Consider the following 20,442-nt stretch of genomic DNA (forward strand, 5'->3'; position numbering starts at 1 on the left):
TTGTACTAATTACTCTTACTAGATGCATGTAGGAGTGTGTTTTCTGGCTGTTCAGGACAATTTCCTGAGGGCAGTTGAATTATTGGGAAATGCACTGTGGTAATAACCTGTTCTGTGTCTTACATTGTTTGCAATTAACAAAAGTAGTGAGGGTTTTTGTTCTTGTTTGTTTGGTTTCTTTTTTGTTTTGTTTTTTGTTGTTGTTGGTTTGGGAGTTTTTGGGTTTTTTGTGGGTTTTTTGGGGTTTTTGTTTTTTTTTGTCGTTATTGTTTTTGCTTTTTTTTTTTCTTAAAACAAAGTTACATTGCTGGAGGGGTCAAACCACGAAATGTCTTTTTTTTCTCAGCAGGAAGGTGTCAGTGAGAAGAGTTGTTATTGTTTGACTTTCCTTGTGGGTTATGTAATTTGCACTTTTCTGCAGTGACTGCAATGGAAGGAGTCATAACATCTAGAGAAACAAACTTTCTCTTGCTGTCAAGCCTCATTCACAGAATCTTCTAGCAATGTATGGGTGCAGAAAGTTTTTTCTGGGTTTGCATCGTGTCTCTATCCTTATTCAGGCTTTAAATATGTTCCCACATGATACAGAGATTCCATTCTCCTCCATCAGATTACCATTCTTCATGGCAACGTCAGCCTATTTTGATAACTGACTGATCCTACAGATAAGTGGTGTCGTTCTTACCATTTCTTTATATAATCATATAATCTTAATATACATGCCTAAGGCCCACAGAATTTCCATTCCATTGTGTGTGTGTGTCCCCCCCCAGGATGCCAGCTTTTCTTGTCAGGATCTGCTGATTGTTTTACTCTGGAAGTTCATGGTTGCTACTCCTATGTGGAGTGACACCAATTTTGCAGTTTCTGTCAGTATTTGTCCTAGTTATGCAGGATTTTGGTGAATATTAGTTCTTCTTTCCCCTTATGAAGTTATTGTCATGATTTTGAAAAACCTTCATAGTTTTTTAAACCCCTGCCTACTCCCCTCCCAGCTCTCTTTGTCTCTCCTTTAAGTAAAGATATGAGAATGTTTGTCCTTTCCTCAGCCCATTTTCTTTATTGTAAGTTATTGCCACCAGTCTCATCCTGTAAGCTTGATCTAGTTTTGGTCTCTTTTCCCTCTTTCCTGATGCTTCTGTAAGCAGTGATTGCTAAATTCTGAACAATCTTCCTTTCTCTAGAGCGTTCTGAAAATGCCAGTCCTGTTAACATGAGAGAGCTCCTTTGGCATGACTGGAACATTTTATGAGTCTGACTGTATTTCTGTCTAGTGTACTCTAACAAAATTATCTTATTCTCTGTGCCTGCTGCATCATTGCCTTCATTTTGAATTATCTGTCTGGCTTTTGGTGCGTTCTTAATCAACTTCGTGCAGATTCTCCCCCCCGCCTCACGTCCTCCCCATAGCTGCTTTCCAGCTCTTTTCAAGTACCTGTGTTTTTTCTGATTCCTCTCCTGTGTCAGGTTGTTACACTACCTCTTAATATGTATCTTGGCTTTTTGTTTTTATTTTATCAAGAATTATCTTTTTGTGGTTTGATGACATTTGGTTGGTTGTTTTTCCCTTAAGCAGAATTCTGCTGTGCTCTCTATCTAGCCCTCTTATTTATTTATGCTTCCTAATATGATCCATGTTTTTTAGTGTAAGCTGTCAATTCTGAAGTCACTGTGAAAGCAACTGTTGGAATTACAAGTCCAGTGTAGCATTTTTAAAGGCATTCTTCTTCATTTTCCCTTGTTTTGGGAAGCACTTACCATTCCTAAATATGTACTTTATTCAAAGTAGGTGTCATGAAAGCAGTAAGTGTTCATCAGTGTTCTCAATTTGATTTTTGGAGAAAGTACTGGAGGCCAGGGCCTAGTAGATTTTTTTGGGGATCTTTTTTTTTTTGGCTTGCATTTTCTGTTTTCCTGTTGTGGTGCAGTGAATAGTGCAGGAAGACTAAATAGCTACATTTGATTATTGGTGCATTTAAATATGTGAAAAAAACATCCATAATTTAGTTCCATAACACATGAAGTTCAGCTTTACCTTTCTCCCTCAATGTGTGTGTTTATCCTTAAGCAACACATTTTTCACTTAAAGTAAGCATCTGTAGAGAGCAAGCTACATGACATTTAATTCTCATGTTTTGCTTGTGATTCTGAGAAAGCTTTGTTTAGTGGTTGGCACATTTTGTAGCTGGACTGAACAACAAGGAAAAGCAGGACAATTGCTTTTCAGGGTTTTTGTACTCAGTGATTTATCAATGGGTTTTTGAGACATTCACAGTCTCTCTTGGCAGCTGGAAGATCCAAATGGTTAATGAATGTGTTAATTCTTACTGCTGTTGAACAGTGTGTTGCCAGCATGCCTTTGGTATGTGAATAGCTTTTGTTCTTACTCTTAAAGAATAGCCATGGTGGCAAAGTTTCCTTTTATTTTCTGTTTCATGTAAAAATCATTACTATGGGTGCATTTATCTACAGGGAGAAACATTTCCATACTTCCATTTAAAATGAAGTTCATTTAAATTTATGGCATAGTATAGGGTCCTAATAGTTTAATGGACCAAATCACCAAATCTGTCTCAGGTTTTATACCTAGCAGAAATATGTGTGTAGGATGGAACCAAAGCAGGGAGTCTTTGACCTGGTAAACAATGGCATTCCTCACATTGGAACTGTACTTTCCAGGGGTTTCATCTTTGTTAGCTTTGCCATTCTCAACATTATCCTAGACTTTAGCAGGTGTGTTTGGCTAAGCCAAAACGAGGTTGGCATGGAATCTTCTGTTTTCCTGTGGAAGCTGGGATTTTGTAGGGTGTTTTCCATGTTCAGAGGCAGAAGCTTACACAACTTTCGTTAAAGGTGTGGCAAGACTTGCAATTTCAAATTATGTCATGCCATACCACTCAAGTTACAGAAGCTGCAACAGCTGTTTGAGCAGTCTGAGTTTTAGAGGTATGAGACCTTTCATGTTGAAGGCCTTTCCTTCCAGATTTTGGCTTTGTAGCCTGCAGTGAGAATTCAGATGTATAAGGATGCTAAGGCTATCTTTCCCTTTGGACAAGTCAGTGAATTGGATTTTTTTTTTCTTTGCTTGAGAAGTTAACCACTTGCTTTGCATTGAAACACATATGCTGAGTTCAGCAGTATTATTTGAAAGACTTCAGTGCAGTTGTAGTACAGCTAGCTACATTCTGGGCATCCTAGAACTGACATTGAATATGATAAGTTCTGGGGTTTTGCCTATTGCTCTGTACATATGCTTGTAATGGTTAAATAATGCTCAAGAAATACTTCTAATTATAGACTTCAGTCAATAGTTAATGACTGTAGGCCGTGCTTTCTTCTTCAATAGCACAGGTAGCAGCCTAATTATGTGGTAGAACTTTCTTCCCTCTGCTTTTCATTTTTCTGTGGATCTGTTTGTAGTGATAGAGTTCATTCCATCACTGTCTAAATGTACAGAAAGCATGGGGAAGATGAGGCTATTGGGCTGTTCCAAGCAGCCAGGAAATACCTGCTGGAAAAACATTTAGAGAAAGACCATCCTTCTTTCTTCCATCATGGTTAGGCTTGTGGGTCTTCTGAAAAAGGAGAATACTGATGTCATGGCCTCCTGGGTGCTTGTTGATCTAGGTTAGGTGACTAATCTCAGTGTCACATACAGCAAAACCAGCAGTCAAAATGTTATAGTATTTGGCATGGAATAGCCTCAACTTGATGAACTTTGATTTCGTGTGTTACGTGTGGCTGGACTTTAGCTTCCATGTTGTAGCCCTTTTCTGCAGAGCATCTTTAACTTAACTTGTATGGAGTCAGCACTGGAAGTGACCCTTGTTATTTATTGACTGTCCATTCTCAAAGATTTAAAACAGAACTTTTAAAAAAAACTCAGAGAGCTCAGTGTTAGGAGTGAGTGTAATATGTGTGTGGAAAATAGGACAGGACTGAAAACCAGAGGAGTATCTGGTTCCATAAAGTAATGTAGTATTATTCTTCCAGCTTTCTTCAGGGAGTTTCCTTGTTTCTCTTTTTTGTTACTGTGCTTATATCTACTCTTTCCTCAGCTGCCTCAAAAGGTAGTGACAAATTATGTTTTAGTTCTTTTGTGAGAAGTGAAAGATTTGCCTGAGAGTGCTACTGAGGCGTATTTTTGTTTGCTTTTAGGTTTGTTTTTTTTCCTTTTGTTTGTTTGCTTTGTTTGTATTTAAGAAGGAGAGGATATTTAGACTGCCCCTCTCTGGCTGTGGGCTGAGCACCAGCTCCTGGGGTTTGATGCAGTGGAGTTTCCTGGAAGATGGCTCAGGGTGGGCATGTGATACAACCTGATGACCAAAGCTTGTGTTTTGAAGGTTGCCAAGCAGCCCAGCACTTCCTTAGGGTCACACCCAGAGTGGAGTTGTTTTGCTGCACACACCATTTCTGTTCAGCAGCTGTTTCCCTTTGCTCAGAGGAGGCATTTCTGGATAGCACAGCCACTTTGTGCTGTTTGCAAGGTGTTGGCTTCCATCAGGACTGCAACTCAGGGGCACTGTGCTCTGGGAATGATACTGGGTAGCTTTCTTGTGGTCTTTATTGTCATGACTTTTGTGTTCTGGTATGCCCCTTCATGAGCAGAGCCCTAGCATGGTTCCTGGCAGGGTTGGATTTATAAGCAACTGCTTTTTCCACTTACAGCAGTGGGCTGAAAGAGGAAAACTGGCAAAAAGTCCTGTGGGATTTGGGGGTTTGGGTACTAAGGCAGTTCTGCCGGCAGGTGGCAGTTTTTGTACTGCCAGCAGGTTCTGTGGAGATCTGGGAGTCCTTTTAACCTTGGGAGGGGAGCCCTGCTCACAAGCAAATCAGTAAAACCATAAAGAGCAGGGATGGTTTGAACCAGAATGTAGACAGGCACAAACTATGTATTCTATGTTCTTTGTGAGGACTGTACTGATAAGCTGTTTGCATTGTGTTTGTAGAGACTCCTGCAGATACCAGGCTCTAATATTTGTATCGTTCATTTTCTCTGAGTGTTTTCTGTATGTTTTGGGGTATTTGTTAGGTGCCACACTCCCTATGCCTTTGTCCTTTCTCACTGTTCTACGTTCATTCTCTGAATTTGATTAGTACTAATCATAAGAAGTTCATGCTGAAATAGAAAAAGTGCTCCTTCTTTATCAATCAAGCTAGATTTTTCTTTCCTACAGCAAGATACGTCTATAACCATAAACACCCATAACCCAGGTTTAAAACACGAAAGCCTGGTAGGGGATAGAGTTTGACAGATGAGATGCTTTTAGGTGACCATGTTAATAGGAATAAGATTTTCAAAGCTATCTACCTGTGGTTCATGCTGAATTTAGCTGGAGTTGAAGTTAGTTTGACTGAGGCTGTATTGCTTGCTTATGAGATGCTGGCATATTTCCACCCAACCAAGTAACATTGACAGCTAAGTATGTATGTAACTCCTTATGGGAAGTGACCTAATGCATTGCCTGTCTCTGTGAACGCAGGATGCAAAGGACAGTGGGTGACCACCCCCCACAATGCCTTATGAGCTGTGTGTCTTTATGTGCAGAGGGGGGAAGGCGTTCCTTGAGGAGCTGTGCTGTCTCTATGCAGTCAGCTCCCATTGTTTTAGACTTCTCACTCCATTTTCTCTATGATCAACTCCTTGCTCACTTGTCAGCAGAGGAAAGATGTCAGCGTGCATCTGAAAATAACCAAGTGTACTCTTATTGTCACTTAAGAATGTAGTTGTCCTCCAAATTATCTTTCTCTGCATGTGAGAAACTAAAAAAACAAAAAAAAAAGTGAAAGGAAGAAGCCATCCTCCCACCTTCACTTCAGTCTCCTCAGTGAAGAGTTAGTTTACTATATTTAGAGCATTTTGTATGGATAGCGATGTGCCTAGAAGAAAGGGAACCTATGAAATAGTCAAAGGTATTTAGATCAGCAAGCATAATAAAAATTCCTTTAATGAAATATAAGCAAGCTGAAATAACCAGTGAAACTTGGGTGGCTGTCTTAAGTTGAGAGGCATGGGCTAGAGAGGTTTAATATGCCCAGAAAGGGAGAAAGACACCAGCCAGTCAAATGCCAATGGATGAAAAGAACCAAAACAAGCTAGGTAATCCATTAACAGCCACCCAAGGGATACTGAAGTGGGAAGAAATATGTAGAAGAGAGCTCAGCTGGAGTGTTCTGGATCTTCTTTATAAAAAGAGAAGATTAGGAACTGTAACAAGAAAATAACCAGGACAAGTCTTTGAAAATGTTTGTTTTAATCTCATTTAGAAAACAGAAAGCACGAGGAGGAATGTTGTCAAAAATGACTGCAAAGCAGACTGAGTACCTTCTTCATTTCCTGAGGAACAGGGCATGACGAAATACATATTTGCAACAAAACAAGTAAGGTAGCATTTAAGCTAAGAAGAAACTAGAGCAGTAGAAATATGTTACTTTCAAAAATAATATGAAAGAGAGTGAAATTTATTACTTTTTAAAATATTTATTTCTATGAAGGGCTGAAAGCTGTAGAGTTGCAAGAGTGTTGGCAGAACTTGGAATGATCAATGCTTTACTAAGAATCATGAGTTCATAAGTTATTAACTATTTAGGTTGGTTTTGATCTGCATGTAGAAATTTATTTGCCAAATATATTTTCCAGAAAACTGGAAGTTGAAAGCTGCTTAGATTACAAACCCCAGAATCCATAACAGCAACTCAAGAGGATATGGTTTGGCTACATTTTGTTGTATCATTTTAAAATTAATTATCAGTTAATTTTTTTATGTGTAAGGTGTTACATTTTTCTCAATAAAATGAAGGTAGCACCTAGGAGAAGAGGAAGTGCTTTTGGAAATCAGTTAATTAAATAAATCAGAATCACAGATGATGTCTTGGGTATTCTTAGTAGAAAAGTTACTTAATTGTTTATCTTTGCATTTCTAATCAGAAATAATAAAAAAACCTCTGTGGAAACAATCAGGATCTTATAAAAATGTACTTGGTATTTGAGGATGCGGGATTGGTCTTAGTTTGCATATCTTCTCATAACAAATGTGTGCATCTCAGAAAAGGGAGGGCAGGAGAAGTGAAGGGGAAGAGGTTGTGTAACTGTAGCACTGAGAATATCACTGATTTAAGTGGTGAACTAATGTTTAGTCATGAACAAGTGTAATTATGGTGTACTGTTTTTCTAAATAGGCAATTACGTCAGAGCCTGTTCATACTTCCTCCTGGTATGCAGATTTTAAAATTGCAGTAGAAGTTAATGACAATAGCATCATAATAGCATCATAAGAAGTTGCCTTTCCAATTACTTATTAATATCTTTCCCAGTTATTAGGCATTTTGAATTGCTTAGAAATGCTCAGGATTTATTATATGGTAGAGGGGAAACATTTTCTTGGTTGACTTGTCTCCCACAATAATTCTTATTGCTTTACTGCCTTGCCTTCACATTCTAGTGGATTTTTTTTCCACTATAAAACTGTATGGAGTTTTTTCCTGTGTGTGCATGTATGGCATTGTTTTTGGTTTTTTTTTTAATCCTCACATTTTATTGGTTGCTTCCTTTGTGTTCATTTTTCACTAGTTTTTGGCGTAAAACAAGCCAGTTTACTTATCTGTACAACTGAAACTTTCTCATCTTATCTATAAAGTCTGTTTCTTTTGGAATCCTAATTAAAAAGAGAAGGACACTAAAGGTTTGAATTTTTCAAAATTTTAACTTTGTTCCCAAGACTGTCATCTTGAGCCGTGTAGATTCTTGTATTTTTCTGAAGAGAAAAACTAACATTTCAGCCAGAAAAACTCCCCCAAAACAATCTGAACGAAAAAAAAAAATCAACTCCATAGTCTTGAGATTGAGAGCAATTAGGTAATCTAAAGATAGATGTATTAAAGAAAATTATTTTATATGTCCGTGTGCACAGAAAGGTTTTTGAATATCTCGTGGATGTCAGCAGGTGTTTTTTGGAAGATCAGCTCTTGTTTCTGCACTCAGATGGTTGCAGGCACTGAGATGATGCTGTCAGCCATTAAAAAGATAGCCAGGGGAAAAGAAAGTTTGTAGTTACAGGCTGGTTCTCATCTTCCAAAGCATGGGGAGCAGATCTTGTTTCTCTCTGTAAGCCAGTAGTCCCTCTAAGAAGGTTGTAAGGATCTCTTAAAATGATGTGTGCAGACTGATTCTCACATTGCACAGAGCTCTATAAAAACAGATGCTCATGGGGGCATCTAACTGCAGGGAGGCTTGGAAGATACACGTGCACAACAGCAGAACAGTCTGGATGAAGGCAGAGTAGAATAGCTCCTGATAGATAAGCAGATTCCTTGAACCATAAAGTACAGCACAACTTTCCCAAGTGGATTATGGTTCTAGTCATCAGAGTTTTGTAAAATATGTAGGCAGGAGATTGACAGTATGAATTCATCTTGGTATTCTTTGCCCTGTTGTCTGATAGAATAGTAATGTTCTTGCATTTTTTAGTGCTTGGGATGCTTCTGAAAATGTAATTTATGGCATAGAAAGGTAAAAAACAGGTAATTGATGATGTATAGAGAAGTATGTGTTCCTTTCCCATTCTCTCCTTCCTCCCCTTCCTTGACTGAGGTGAGTTCCACTAAGTTATAGTGGAATTGCCAGTCTACCTCAGTGCAGCAGTAAATTTCTCTTAGAAAAATTGGTCCCTTTGTCAGGAAGCAGCAAGAGCAAGGCTGCCTTATAGGCAGCTGACAGGATGGGAAGGGCACAATCCTTGTTGGCACAGCCCAGTTCCTTTGTTCCCAAGCAGAGCAAAGGTGCTGGCAGCAAGTTCAAATTGACTCTCCAGGGGTCGATTATCAGACAAATGCCAGCAATCCAGGAAACCCGGACAGTAAGTCAGTGTCAGGAGGTAACAGAGCTGGGCACAGGCCTGCTTATAGCACTACAAAGGGCAGGACCAGGGCTGGGGTGTGCATGGGGCTTCTGGCAGAATGTGCTGCCTGGGGATCATGACGTGCCTGGTCATGGCAGGGTGAAGGTACATGGGAGTGCTCAGGCCTTGACAGTCTTCGCTGTTTACTCTGGAGTGAGTCTCGGCAAGAGTTGCAAGAGCTATGACACTGGTTAAAGAGGGAGCTCTGGTTCCTTGCTCTTCAAAAAAAGGCTTAGATAGCTATTGCTAACTTTGTGCATAGGGATAGGGGTTGTGCTGGACGATGGTGTTTTCTCTTCATACTGGTGTGAAAATGGAAAATGTGCAGATTGAAGTGTTATGTATTTACTGAAAACATATCACGGGTTGCTGAATTTCTTAATAAATATTTAGCATGACGTATTTAATTATATATATTAATTGAACTTACATATTTAGAACTATTGTGACTTTTGGCTATTGGCACACTCTCAAAATTCTCCATTATAATATAGGCTAGAAGGTACCTCAGAAGGTAATCTGTTCTGACTTTTACTAAAAGCAGGTCTTTTAGAGTAAGTGCTCATGACATTATTTACTTGACTTCTAAACTGCCTGTGCCTGTATTTGACTGTCCTCATGAGCCTTGAATTGGGTTTTTTTTATGTTAAAACTTCTCAGCTACCTCTTGTCCTAAATTTAATGCTCTAATTTTATTTGTAACATTTTTGCAGTTGTTGTTGGTTGTCAGTATTCATTTTTAGAACTGTGTGCAAACTTGATATATTTGTGAGCCATAGCACAGAATGCAAGTCAAGATAGTGTCAAAAGGTGCCCTGGAAGTTCCTGTAATCATCTCTACCAGTGTGTCTTAGGTGTGAACTGTGACACTGTTTGCTATTGCAATCCTGGATTTCTTGAGAAAAATCTGCCAGCAGCAAAGGCAAAAAAATTCAGTAGTACTAAATTACAGTCCTAGACCAATTTAAGGAGATGTGTAAGGCTTGTAAGCTAAAAATTATCTGTGAAGTAGAACATAAAAAAATGCACATTCCTCTGTGCACTAATCCTTTCTTCGTACTCTGGTTGTAACTGGCTCTCTCTTCCCCACCCTGGCCTGCTTATTCTTCAATAAATGTCCCTGCTTCTAGAGGTCAGGCTTTTTGTCACTAAGAGAGCATGTCCTTGTATTACTAGAAAATACGATATTTTGGGTTAATTTCTGTCAGGTATATCTTCTAAACTTATTTGTATTGAGCTGTTCCTTACATGCAGCAAAATCTTGTTGATATCAAAGCAAACTGAAGTCTTTGAAAGCTTGTATGTATAGTACTCAAGGTAACTAACAGAGATTGTTCCTTTCCCTAAACAGATGTGTGCAATAGTACCAATCTTCCTGAAGTTGAAATCATCAGTCTCCTGGAAGAGCAGCTGCCTCATTATAAGCTAAGAGCAGATACAATCTACGGTTATGACCACGACGACTGGCTTCACACACCTCTCATTTCCCCTGATGCGAATATTGACTTAACAACTGAGCAAATAGAAGAGACTTTGAAATACTTCCGTAAGTCAAAAATTCAGGAATTGTACTGAGAAACAAATAAAATAGTGCTATTTTATCTTCTTTGAAGTATCTGTGCAAAACTCTCTTTGAAAGCAAGAGAGCAAGAGAACTGTGTGATTTACTGCTTTGGTCTCCAAGATGGTGGTAGATAGAAAATGAAGGGAACATTTAATCAAGAACAGCCATTACATTTGTGATGTGTGTGTGCACCTTTCCACATTATCAAATACTGGAGAAACTGAAATACTTCTTTTTGGTTGTGATCTCTCTCAGACTGAAATTTCTGTATGAAATTTCTAGGCTTAGAGACTTAGACCTCTTTTCACATCCACTTTTTTGAATGTATTCTCTGACACATTGCACTGTTGTTTGGTGGTACTATGTGCCAGCATCACAGAATGACATTAAATCATTTTGCTGCAGCTTAAGCTTCTAGAAAAGCCTTGTGAAGAACCAAACTCCGACTATTTGGTCGAGGTGGTTTGTCTCTTCATTCTTTCTTCTGTTCATATTCATACTATCAGAAAAAAACATATTGGTGCCCAGAGGGAAGACGAGGAGAGTTTTGACCTTTGTGGTTATTCATTCCTTTGTTAGAGCCTGTAGATACTTTATCATGTGAATGGATTCATGTCTCTGTGATTTATTTCATTGTGGGTATTGACTTAGGTGTGCAATTAGAGAAGACTGTGATTCATCTCAATGACTGCTATGCTAAAGCAGTAGCAGTGGATTTACATGGGTTATAGTAGTAGGTAGATTTAGGTAGACTTACTGAGGCACTGTAGAGCTCCAGAAGAGATGAGTTACAGGGCTCAGCACAAACCTGTGCAAAGATGGCTTCATTGCATTTTGAAGCACCTGAACAATCACTTTGTAAGGAGCGCAGAAAGAAAAATGTCAATAATATGAAGAACTGAGTTTCTGATGTTCATGCTTCAATGAAGGGCATGAAGTATTTTAGTAAATAACTTACATATGCTCTCCACCTACCCCAAACACACAAAAACAGTGGGAAGGGTGGAGAGATAAGCTGAAGCTGATCCCCGGAATCAAGTATATTACCCCTGGTTTTGTAGCAGCCCATCAATGCTGTTACAATGATGGCAGAAGCTGGCTTAAATAAATACTTTGAAATGTAAGGTTTTGAAGGTCTTTAGTAAACTGATTAGGCTTGTCTCACAAGCAGAACTGTCTGTGTGGGTGGACTGTTGCAATAATCATGGGAAAAATGCTTTGCTAGTGGGACAAGGAACTCAAAAAATCTTGATGGCAGTGTCCTTCATCTACCAGCTTGAGATCATGGTAGGTGTGTGACTGCTGGGGACGGATACAAAATAACAACAGTGTGGAAGATGAATTGAGAGCAGCCCTGAGGTAAAGGACTTACGGGTGTTGGTCGACATCTCAACGTGATCCAGAAGTGTGCACTTGTTGTCAGGAAAGCCAAATCTATCCTGGGCTGCATTGAAAGAAAGAGTAGTCAGCAGGTCCAGGGAGGTCAAGGTCAAGGGAGGTGATTCTGCCTACCTACTCTGTCCTCGTGAGACTCCCACCTGGAGTATGTGTCCATCTCTGGGGCCTCAGTGTAAAAAGGATGTGGGCCTGTTGGAGCGAGTTCAAAGGTACACAAAGATAATCAGAGGGCTGGAGCAACTCTGCTGTGAAGCAGACCAACAGCGTTGGAGTTCTTCAGCCTGGAGAAGAGGAGGCTTTGGGGAAACTTCAGAGCACCTTTCAGTACCTAAAGCGGGATACAGGAAAGCAAGAGAGGGACTTAGAAGCAGGACCTGTAGTGACAGGACAAGGGATAATGACATTAAATGATAGAGGGTCAGTTTAGGTTAGTTATACAGAAGAAATTCTTTGCTGTGAGGGTGGTGAGGCACCAGAACAGCTTGCCCAAAGAAGTTGTGGATGTCTCATCCCTAGAAATTATTAAGTTGGGGTTGAATGAGGCTTTGAGCAACCCAGTCTAGTTGATGATTCCCTGCCCATGGCAGAGTGTTTAGAACTAGGTGACTTCTAAAGGTCTCTTCCAACACAAACCCTTCTGTTATTCTCTGAAAATGAAGCTGCGAACAACAGAGAAATTGGATAGCATAGCTGCCTCATACTGTGAGTACTGAACAATTTTATTTAGCCTTTAGCTTACAAGCATAATGACTGCAACTTTACCATGTTGCTGTGAGTTGTAAATTTCTTCCAGTCAACTGGCAAAAAACCTGAGTATAATTTCTGCCACAGTGTATACTTACTGCCTTTATTAGGAAATAACTGCTTAAAAAAGGAGAAAGCAAGCAAAGAAATCTTCAATAAAGAAATGTTTATTTATTACTGCCTACAGGCAGACACTTGTGTAGAGATAGTAGTTCAAGAAGTTTAAGCAAATTTGGGTCTAGCTTTAGACTGACCCTGGAAACTGAGGTCTCTGACTTTACCTTTGTTCAGTTACTGTGAACAAGTCACAGACTCCATCTATACATGAAAGTGCAAGAACATAGTAATTTTTTATGTTTCAAAATTATTGCATTGATTACAAATATTAGTTTATGGCACAACGAACTATGAAAGTAAAGATACTATTTTAAGTAAGTTGGTAGAAAGGTTCTGTGAATTATTCAGCCACCACTGTGAATTATGCCACCACCACTTTGGTGAGTGTTCCAGGGTGTGACTGCTTGCACAATTTTCAGTGCTGCAATTAAGCTACTCCTCTTTTACTTGTCTAGTTTATTTCAAAAACCTTGATGAGGGTGTGAGCAAATACTGTAACTTGTCTCTTTGAAAGTTAATTTTTCAGTGACTTATGAAAATTTTCTTGCAGTTGTTTCCATGTTGAGATTGATGGTGATGGAAATGTGATGAGTTTCCCACTGTGTTGATCCCTATAGCAGAAGGATCAGCATGACCCTTAGGCATACTGCTGTGGCTTGTTAGAGCAGATTTTTCTGCCTTCCTGTGGCTTTGAGATCCTCAGTCAAATTCACAACGACAAAGGCTCAGAATCAGTCAGAATCTTCTGGGCCACATAACACAAGAAGATGGGCATAAGGCTACTTAGCTCTCTTTTTAAAGTAATTTTTGAAGATACTGGTAGAAAAATGTACAGTCAAATATCCAAGCATTTTAATTTATTCACTGCTTTTTGTGAGGATTTAAGCTATAACACAGGATAGGTGATGTAGAGAATTAGTTCTTAAAATTTAGTTTGCCATTAGGTAAGAAGGCAGTGGGGAAGAAATTAGTAGTATTAGGCCTACAACTGTTCTTTTGTGTTCTGGAACTCAAAAGCACATCTTTGTTTCCTTCAGATGGAAGGCTGAGCCAGTTTTTACCAAATGAATAAAATAAAACTGATGTTATCCTAAAGCATAATCAAATAAATTCAGTGTCATCTGAGCAGTCTCATTAAACTTTTGAGGCAGAGTGTCTTTTAAGTAAACCTAAATGAAAGTATGATACAGCAAAATGACATACATCTCCCTGCCTCCAGATTAGGGGCAGTCAGACTTACTTTTAGCTGGGGGCTGTGGGGAGGTCTGTGTGAGATCCAGGCCTAGATCTCTGTGAGATCTACCAGAGGCATCTCACTACCAGAGGCAGTGAGCAGACACAGCAATCTGAGTTTTTCCTTGGCACCTTAGTTAGACAGGGCCCCTCTGGGAACTCTCTGAGAAACTGAGGGTGCTCACTCTTATAAGGTAAAGGTAAGGTGAGCCTCAGGAAGTCCTAGTGGCTTTGAGAAGCTGTCAGCTGCTCTTGACCCAAGTGTGTCCTTAGCCTTCTTTGGAGCTGCTGCTCGTTAGAGATGGTCAGACACAGCCAATAGATGCAGTAGTTTCTCTGGAACGGAGCAAAGAAGGGATCCTCAATACGAGTTCAGAACAACCTAAGTCTTCAGATGTGGTGACAGCGTGCCACAGGATGCATTCTCCAGGTTTTGGAGTACCTGCTCCTCAAAGCAGAGACTTGCCCTGACAGCTTCAGATTCAGAAGGCAGCCCTGGAAGGGTCAGTTTGCTGAAAGTGCCCAGAGCTTCTCGCAGTTCTAAGGTAGGGAGAGATGTCCTCCTTTTCTGCAGGAGGTGTGCTGCTGTGGAAAAGTGGTCACTGGGTGGAGAAGTTAAAAGGAAGTCAGCAGGCTGTGCAGCATCAGGAAGGATGAGACATAAGCAGGATCTGGGAGTGGCTGAGACACCAAAGGATTGTGCTCCCATTAAGAGGGACCTTGACAGGCTGGAGCCATGAGTCAAGAGCAGCCTTGTGCTATTCAGCAGAGGGAAGTGCAAAGTCGTGCGGCTGGGAGGCGCAACCCCCTGTGCCAAGAGATGCTGGGGTCCAGCTGTTGGAATGCAGCCTTGCAGAAGAGGGCCTAGGCCATCCTGGTGGACACAAAGGTGGACGTGAGCCAGAAACGGGACTCTGCTGAAAGCAGACTAATGGTATCCTGAGCTGTGTTAGGAAGAGTGGTGCCAGCAGTTTGAGGGAGTTGTACTCAATGTTGGAGTGCTTGGTCCCGTTCTGGGCTCCCTTATATATTCCTTTAATGCATTCCTTTCCTCTCCCAGCTGCAATCACGTCTCTCTGTGGGTTTTTTGCCTTGTTAGAAAAATAGGTCATAACCATGCAGCTGTAATACTTTTGTCTAGCCAATCGAGCATGTATTAAGCTCAACTTCATTTTTTTGCTGTCTTCACAAAAAATATAACCAAAAAAAAGGAGGAGATTGTAATGTACATTATTTCCAGCTGGTGAACAGTTAGCAAAATTTATTTCTTTAAACCTTTATTCTCTATTTTCTTAATTCTAGATAGGGGTATATTCTCTTAAATGTCTGGCTGTTGCTATTATGGTCTTATTTACAGTGTTTAAGTGTGCTCAGTGATACCTTAATTAAACTGTACTGTTGGTTTTGCAGGAAGGTTGCCAAAGACATCAATTTTGATTTTATACAAATGCAAAAATAGTGCTCTCCAGTAATTATCTGGGGGAAGGGAGAAATAATCCTTTCATGTGGAAAATAGCTTTTTGTCATTAAGTATTTTAATTTCATCCAACTGCCCCATGTCTCATGGTAAATAATTTAGTTCCATTGGGAGAATAGTTTGACCCTCTTCTGTGTTAGAAGAGTCTTTTCCTTTTATCAGGTGAGGTCAGTGTGCCCTTAGGGTGAAGTCACGAGCTGTCTCCCACCTGTAGGAAACACTTGTACTCTTTTGAAGCCCTGGATAGTCACCCCAGTTTGATAAAGAAAAGTCAATCAGATCTGAAGCACCTGTTTTTCCAAATACCTATTCTGAAAGCTGCTGGTAATAATGCCCTCAGTGCTCTAGATTTTACTTTCAGTTCTACTCTTTCCAGGTAAAGCAAGACTTCTTATTAAGTAGAATACTACACTGGAAAAGATCACAGTCCTAGGTTGCAGTTATTTGTCCTTACCAACTGTGTAGTCACCAGATGATTCCTATTCAGTGTTCTTCTAGAAGGTGAAAATACCAGTAACTCTTCAGTAAATTGTACCAGTGTAGAAATAAGTGTGACAGCCCATCCTTGAAAATCAGTTGGGCTTTTAAATATGTCTGCTTTGTCAGTTTGCAAAGTATGTGTTGTGGCAATGCTTGACTGTGATCAAATATGCATTGCATAGTGGTGGCCTGTGCAGCTACTGCTCTGATAAAAAAGGACTCCAGACAATGTTAATGGGATGGGCAACTTTATCCTGAGTGGTGGTGACTGTAGAAAATGATGATGAGATATGGTGTTTACTTATCCTGAGGCTGTAGCCAAGAGAAGAAATGTGACCCAGAGGTAATCAAATGGGAGATAATCCATTGCAGCTGCCATGGAAATACTCCATCCAATTCCAGTGTTCAGTTTCAAAAAGCACCCTTACAGATTGGAGAAAAAGGCTGAGAATGACTAAGCATTTATAGTGACATGCTATGTAATGATATCCTTTTAAGACATTATTTGTCAACAGGGATGACTTGCTGCTGCTTTGCACCCTAGCAGAACAGTGCACTACAGTCTTGAGTATGCTGCTGGGATAGGTAAAAGTACCTTTTCAAAAATTCTCTTCAAACTGATGCCTTAAGTTTTAAGTTTTTTCTGTTTTGTTTGGGTGTGTTTTCTGTTGTGTTTGGGTGGTTAAGACAAAAGTCATATTCCAACTGAGAACTCAAGGACAATGTCTTCAGACTTCAGGCCCTAAGCATAAACAATGTGAAAAGAGGAGGGCAGGCAAGCAAGGACGATGAAACTTTGATTTGAAGCTATTAATTGGACCGCTGAGTCCTGCATGTGAATGGACAAAAACCTATAAAAATGTGAGATTTCGTGACCCAGCTGTCTTTTGCTCCCACCTTGGAGCCATCCAGGCAGGGACCATGAGTGGTACTGCCAAGGTGTGGCCTTCGAAGGCCTCTCAGTAAATATCCATTTTATTCCCCTTAACTCTGTCTAGCCTCTGTTCCAGCTCCTCTAGGCATCAAAACAAAGGGAAGGGTTTGTGTGGATTTTATAACCTGGGTAGTTTAGGCACATTAGTTTAATTTTGACCTATAGTATGGATTTATTTCAGCAAAAAGGAAGGAGAGCGTTCCTGAGCTTTTCAAGCCATCTCTTCTGACTAATGAAATCCCTTTGTAACCACAAACTTAAGGAATGCTTAGTCTAGCTGTTCACAGTTGGCTACTACAATTCTTAATCAATCTGTATGCTTTGCCCTGTGGAGAGCAGATAAAATGGGAGGTGTTTGTTTTGTTAGAAGTAAGCATTAAAAAAATAGAACACAGTTTAGCAGCTGAAAGAGAATGCCAAACAAATGTGAATAACTGTGTTTTGGTTTGGAATAGGAAATTGCAGCTTCTTTATAGTCGCAGACCTATTACCCTAAAATTTTTTTTAGCCCCATTATATATGAACTTTTAGATAAGTGACACAGTAGTACCCCAACCAAATGTAGTGTTGCAACATGGACATTGGAGTACACAGAGGTTCAAAGTTTGTATAATCAGTCCACCTGAAAAATGTACTGTTCTGATAAGTTTGCTATAAAATGAATCTGATACACCCCTGTAGAAAGGAAAAGTAGGGCTGCAAAGGTTGAAAGTAGGTTCTGCAGGTGGGCAGCTGCTTTGTCAGCTTGGTCACAAATTCCCATTCAACTTGACAGCCATTCCAGCTTTATGGAATACAATTCCTCATGTAATTGAAGGGATGCTTGGGAGTGGATATCTGGATATATAGTATTCTGTCTGCCCAGGGTTTCTGTCTTCATGCTGGGAAGAGAATACACTTATTCCGTATTTCCAAGTCTCTTAAGGAGTTCTCAAATCATTTGGCCACACGAGTGATTTTCTCCGCAGAAAAGTAATGCTTTTCTGAATTACACCAGTATGCTTCCAATCAGATGTGTGTAAAAAAAAAAATAAATAAAAAAAAATCGTTAAACAAACAAACAGAAAAGCCCTAAACCCCTACGTTGAACTATTTTTATCCTGTCTCATTGAAAGGGAGTGTGTGTGCCATGGGAAAGAAGAAAATTCTAGCATGTTGAAGATTTCCTTTGTTTAAAATGTTAGCCAAAAAAAAAAAAAAGAGATTGTCCCTGCAGCAATTTAAGGTGGTAGCCAGTGTTAATTCTTTCTATTTTAAATGCTTATTTAATAACATTACCAGACTGAAATTATCTTTTGGACAAAAATAATACAAGTGGAACAAATAGCTTATATGCAGAGCAATTGAGTTGATGTTGCCATAGGAACCTTTATTTTTCTCTGGCAGTATTTTAACAGTGTAGCCTTAATTGCATTTAATAGCATGTATAGTTTTTAACTTGTGGGTGTGCATAACTGAAACTCTGCAAGGCTCAAAGCTACTGCAGTGATAATTTCTTATACCAGTAAAGCTGAAATACTGATGTCATCAAGAAACCAAAGCATTTTCCTCTGCCTAGCTTGACTATGCCTTACCTATTTCTGTTACAGTAAAGCAAGGTGGTACCAGTTGAGGAGTAAAATAAGTGATAACAACCCAGACGAGACATGAGTGAGGGTGAACTTAACAACTACGTGCAAAATCATGAGTGATTGAAAAGGAGAGATAGACTGAGCATTCAGATTTCCAGAGGTGGAAGCATGAAATTAGGTTAGTAAATGTGAGTTGCAAAGCAAAAGGTGAGGTATTTGTATATCATGAGCAGTAGGTGTGTGTAACTCCTTGCACGAGAATGTTGGAGATGCTAAAAATGTGTGTGGGCTCAGGAACAGAGAACATAAGTTATTCAAGAATTGCTAAAAGCAATAGCTGTATCTGTCTCTGAAGATGAAGAAATTAGAGATTGGGAGGGCAGTTGTGGGAAATGTTGGACATTTCTCTGTTGCCTGCTCATAGCTATTCTTGTAGATGGAGTCTTTGGCTAGACAGACACCAGACTTCCCTGATCAGACCCCATATGGCCTCCTACCTTAATCTACTAGGATAAGTTAAGTCACAGGTTAAGTTGTGACTTAATCTATTCCAGTGCTTCTACTGGTGTTTGCAAAGAAATAGCGTTTCTTAAAAGGGGGGGGAAATGGGTGAGGACAATGTGCTTGTTATGAACAAAATGGATGTCAGTCCACTTGGTATCTGTACCTGCACATATTCAGACATGCTTTTTGATTTGCTGTGTTTGATGATTTAATGCCATCTGTTCACCAGAAAGTTCTCTCGTAATAGCTTAAACACAGTTTTATTGGGGGTTGCAGAAATATTTTCTTCCATTTCCAAAACACTGAACACAAACATTAAATTATTCTGAATGATAACCTTCAGCATTTTTAGCAATTGAGTAGTGAAAATTTGGCCTAACCTCTTGTCTTCAGCTGTGAAACTTAGATTCTTGGGGGGAAAAAGGTACATGGAGAAGGCAAAATGTAGATAGAGATTGGCTTTTTTTTTTTTTTTTTTTTCCTTCCCCAAGGAGAAATTTATTGCTGTCTTAATTTTGCTGTTTCTTGTTTTTCTTCATTTGGAATTTCTCAACAGCAGGATGCCAAAAGCATTCTATTATATCAGACCGGAATAGTGAAACAAAGCAGTAACATAGTTTAATTTTCCATGGGGAAGGCAGGCTTTTATCAAAGTGTGTGGATCAGAGTAGTGATGGACTAGATTTTCATTATTAATGTGCTGCATGTCCCTAGTGAATTGCAACAGTGTGATGCTGTTGTTCTGTGAGCAGTAGCAATGGGTTGTATCATCTTTCTTAGCAACAATTTTTGTTTCCAGTATGGAGGACTCGCAGCCTCTAAAGCCAGAAACAGCAAAATGCATTTTCTTCATCTCTGCATCGCTTTTGGAGCCAGCTCATCTCCATGGCAACACATTAGCCTGAAAGAGATGTGGAGGCTGGGGAGGAACGGGGTGAGTTAGAACCAGCCGGGCGGTGGTGTGTGTCCTCAACGTCAGCGCATCAGCCTTTTGATAGGAGGATTTTGTTAACACCCATCCAAGGCTTCTATGCAGAGCTTCTTGATTAGAGGAGCTGCCAGGGCATCTGCTTCCTTTCTGCATCCTTTTTCTATTTTTTTTTTCTTCCAAGTACACCCTTCACACCCCCCTTTTATTTTAGTTGCGGCCTCAGTGAAGATGTGCAGCTCATTTTCAGCTTCCCGTGAGCTGCCTTGTGCTCTGGCATTTTGCAAAGGCAGGAAGGCATGGCTGCATTTCACTTGACCTTAGCAGCGAAGTGAAATCTCCTGTATGTCACTGAAGGATACTGACTATGCAGAAATTTATTGAAGCAGATTATTATGAACTGGACTGGTATTATGAAGAATGCACGGATGGTAAATATCTCTTTCTAGTCTCTTGTTGCAGAATTTTGAGCTTGTAAGACTGGAGCATCGTTGTACAATGGTTATAAAAAGGAAATACCCAGAAAAAGGCAACACCCAGGTGTAGCAGAGATGCCTGCACCCTTTTTACACCTCAGCATCTCTTGTGAATGTGC

The 20,442-nt window shown here is 39.8% G+C and overlaps 1 protein-coding gene across 3 annotated transcripts in view; it reads left to right on the forward strand.

Annotated features, from left to right (window-relative positions):
• TRAK1 (trafficking kinesin protein 1) overlaps positions 1–20,442 on the forward strand; it is a 124,797-nt gene that overhangs the window by 48,774 nt on the left and 55,581 nt on the right. For all 3 annotated transcript variants that reach the window (XM_056483153.1, XM_056483154.1, XM_056483152.1), the window contains exon 3: positions 10,249–10,443. The gene's annotated coding sequence lies outside the window, so the exon portion shown is untranslated. The remainder of the gene's footprint in view (positions 1–10,248; positions 10,444–20,442) is intronic.

Source organism: Oenanthe melanoleuca, chromosome 2 (assembly GCF_029582105.1).
Source record: "Oenanthe melanoleuca isolate GR-GAL-2019-014 chromosome 2, OMel1.0, whole genome shotgun sequence".
Classification (NCBI taxonomy): domain Eukaryota; kingdom Metazoa; phylum Chordata; class Aves; order Passeriformes; family Muscicapidae; genus Oenanthe; species Oenanthe melanoleuca.